Source organism: Castor canadensis, chromosome 4 (assembly GCF_047511655.1).
Source record: "Castor canadensis chromosome 4, mCasCan1.hap1v2, whole genome shotgun sequence".
Taxonomy (NCBI): Eukaryota; Metazoa; Chordata; class Mammalia; order Rodentia; family Castoridae; genus Castor; species Castor canadensis.
Genome location: NC_133389.1, coordinates 115,020,615 through 115,024,938, shown reverse-complemented (window position 1 = coordinate 115,024,938; position 4,324 = coordinate 115,020,615).

Genomic DNA, 4,324 nt, shown 5'->3' with positions numbered 1-4,324 from the left:
CCCATCAGACCATAATTTTTAAATAACATCAGCAACAGGAGCTTAATAAATTGAAAACTCTCTTCACTTCTTTTCAGGTACCTCAGTGAGCTTATAAACTAGACGTTAGAGTCAGTGCAATGTCTTTTGTACCGCACATTTTTGCTGGAGAGACTTGGAGTAGTTTGGGCTGAAAATTTGACCCTAAGCACCATGGCATTCCCGTCCATGATGCGAGTCCTAAGAAACATCTGGAGTCTTGTGCAATGAATCTCTAAATCTCCATTTCCCCATGCGGGAAGCATCCAGGTTGCACATTGTGATTTAATCATCTGTCTTTAGAAAAACAGGCACTTAGAATTCAAACACATTAGAACCAGTTGTGGTGTTTTAAGAGGAACAGCAGGACCAAACTTACACCCTAGGACAGCACTTGCTCAAGAGTTCTTTATATCTTTTTCCAGTTCCTCCCTTTGTACAAAGTAAACTTTCCTTCCTTTGGTCAAAAGGACATGGGACAAGCTATCTAAATGAAAGCACAGTTCTCTTGTCTCTCATGAATCACTAAGTGATTTGGTTCAGCGTTAGGTCACTGTGGAACACAGACTAACAGAAACACATAAAAGCTCTAAAGGAGGAGAGGAGGGATGCAGATCTGGAATATGGTTGCCAGAGTAACATAAACCTTGTGTGTTTTCACAAGGAAATGAGTCACTTGTTTCTGTTGGCTAAAACTCTGTTTTCTTTAATTTCATATTTTAGTGTGTCTAATATATGCTGAAAGAGCCCAGGGTTTCCAGTCTTCAGACAGAGATAACTTGCTAATTAAAAGCTCAACAGAGGGTTTTGCATGGTAATTAAACAGAACTGGATAAAAGGAACACTCAAGCAACCAGAAGCACACAGCAAATGCAAGGCAAGAGCACTCCAAGTGTAATCAGTTCTCCAAGAGCCAGTGGGGAGGGGGCCTCTGCACAGTGAGGTGCTGCAGAAGAAACAGCAGCTAGAAAGAACGTTCAAGAAGCCCAAGTGGCTAGAAAATATCGTATACTCAGACAACATTGGAGTATTGTTACCTGGGGCTACTGGGGTATTGTAATGTTTTTCTGTCTTTCTGGTGGTGTTGCATTAGAAAACACTGGAGCAGGAGCTGCAAATGTAAATGCTCATGTGACATGAGCGAGTGAGCTATGGGGCCACAGAGAGCACTGGAGACTATGACATTCAATCAAAAAGTTTAAAAAACTGTGCTGTGCAAATGGCCCATGTCGTGTGAGCCTCGTTTGTCTTATGAGGTATTAGATGGGGACCTCTTTTCTAGAACACCAAGAAGCATATTATTCTTTACTTTTCTTTGGAACCTAGCTTTCTTTAAATATATCCACTGATAAAAACGTCAACATCCATTGAAACTCTCCATCATTAATACCGCTATACATAGAGCATTCCAGCATTTGTTTTTAGTGTTCGTGTGTGGTAGGCAACTCTTCAGATTCTTCTTCTGTCATTGCTTCCCCAAATACATAGCCATCAGTACCACACTGGCTACATTTTTCTTCCTGCTTTTCTTAATCCTTTTTAAGTAGTCATTTCCATCTACTTCTAGTGGAACAGTGTCTTCCCTGAAACCCCAGACACCTACCCCACACTTCCTGCTTTACTGAAACTGGACACACATCTAAGTACCATATCTAATGGATTTTTTTCAGTCCTTTTTCCCTTTGTCCTCCCTCCTGCATTGGTCATTTCTGAGACTATACCTTGCTCCTAACACCCTCCTTCATCAGCTGTCTCCTCAACTTAACTGTGCTAATTGCCCTCTTCTCTCCATTGTCCTCTGATGATGTCCTTGTTTAAATTATCCAAGTCTGATCTCTCTCCCTAATTACCTTCTGACTACTTTTACTTGATATCTAATGCTCCACCCTGATACAATATTTTATTGTTTTATTATTCATATGTGCATACAAGGCTTGGGTCATTTCTCTAATATAATATTTTAAAACTCAATCTCTACCCCGCCAAGCCCCATAAACCAGCATCTCATCCTAGCTTTGTCCTTTCTGTCAAGGTTACTGTTATTCTCTCTGGAAGACAGTCTCAGACCCAGGAGCTGTCGTTGATTCTTCCCTTTCCTTCTTCCTTCCTTCTTTCTACCTATCTGATCTGTCACCCTTAGGCTTTTGTGAAGTAAACTAGTCATGTACCCGTGCCGTCTTTTTGATGTCACAGATACACCTGAGTCTAGAACCTTGGTTATCAGTTCACACCTAATTTATTCCTAAATGCTCTCTGTCTGCAGTCTTTCATGCCTGCAATCCATCCCTGCACTGCAGCAGACAGGCTGGTCCCACTTGGTGGGACTCATCCCTGCTCAAAGCTTCCCATTGCATTCTATACTGGAAAGAAGCTCAGATATGGCAGTCCTGTGTTCAAGTTCCCTAGAGTAGCACCTCCTCCGACTCACAGCCTTACTCTGTCTTCCCCAGCTCCCACCTGAAGTCTTTCCTTCTCTCTATGCACTCTGACTCCCTCTCCTTGCTCCTTCTCACCACCAAAACAAGGCACTTCCTCCTAGAAGGTGTGCCTCTTTCCTTTTTTGTTACTTCCCACTATCATGGGTCACCTCATTGACCACCTCCTCCCTGAACCCTTTCCTTGTCTGGCACTTTCTGCCACATTTCGGCTTGTACTTATTTAGTCTGTCATGAGTTTGGATCTTGTTTTCTTTTGCGGGGGAGGACTAGATTTTGAACTCTGGGATATGCACTTGTAAAGCAGGTGCTCTACCATTTGAGCCACACCTCCAGCTCATTTTGCTGTGGTTATTTTGGAGATGGAGTCTCACTAAGAATTTTCTTGGGATAGCCTTAAGCCTCACTCCTCTAGATCTCAGCCTCCCAAGTAGCTAGGCTTATAGATGTGGATCACCAGCACTCAGTGCCCAGCTGGGTCTTGTGTTCTTCAAGCTGGATGTGGTGGCATGCACCTGGAGTCCCAGCTACTCAGAAAGCTGAGACAAGAGGATTGCTTTAGCCTGGGAATTTGAAAGCGGTCTAGGCAACATATCAAGACCCCATTTCACAAATAAATAATTAAATAAAAGAAAAAGAACTCTTAGTTTTCTAAAGATAAGTCTTATTGGTATATTCTGTTGTTGCAGTGATGTTGTTGCTTTTATAATTATTCCTTGAATAAAGGCAGTAATTATCTTAATAATGTCATGTATAGCTATAAGTTGTATACTGAGTTGAATATTTTTAATACATTTTAATGAGCATGTTTTCAAGATTTTCATGACTTCTTTTATAGACATCATTTGTTCATCTTTCGTGCATGTCTGAAAGATTTAAGAATATTAATTAAATGTCTAATCAATTTGCATCACAATTAACTTCATCGAAGTCTTTATTTAGCATACACCTTCTTTCTTCTCCCCTCAGAAACATTTATTTCTCCTCAGGGATATTTTTCCTCCTATATTTGTGTTTATATTACATATAATTTATTAAGCCTCTTTTTTATCATTTTCTTTTTAAACTATTACATTTCATTTTTAGTGCTCATACTCAAAAAGTAAAATGTATGGTCTCCCTTTTTCTATTGACTTGGACAGCTTACAGGAAATAGGATTGCTGGGTCTAGTATGGCTATGAGTATCTGTAATTTTCACTGAGTCTACCAAACCGCCATCTCTACTAAAGCAAACTACCCATACCCACAAAATACAGAAGATTGCCTGTGTTACCAAAGTGTTGATCGTTCAATGCATGGCCTTGAACTAAGTTTGCAGCTTAGTAGGTGAGAAACTAATAAGGGTAGTTTTATAAAATTCACCTTTATTGAAGTGTAACTTATATAGTGCAATCTATTGTAAGTGTGGAATTTGAGGAGTTTGAACAGATGACTTACATAATCATCCCACGAACATGACATAGAACACCTCCATCACACACAAGTGTCCCTCATGCTCTTTTATACAAAATCCCCTTTCCATGCCCAGCCCATGACGACCACAAATTGCTTTCAGCCACCATAGTTTTGTCATTTCTAGAACTTCATTTAAATGAAGCTGTATAGGATGTGTTCTTTCCTGTGCTGCTTCTTTCCTTAGCAAAAAGCTTTAGAGCCTCTTCTATGCTGACATGTGTACTAATCTTTAATTCCTTCTTGTTGCATTGTAAGGTTAAACAAAAACTTTTTTACCCACTTACCAGTTGATGGACATATTAGTTATTTCCAATTTGGGACTATTATGAATGAGGCTACCATGAGTAATTGAGTATTAGTATTTGCATGACAATATGTTTTCATTCTCATGGATAAATAACTAGAGGTGGTATTG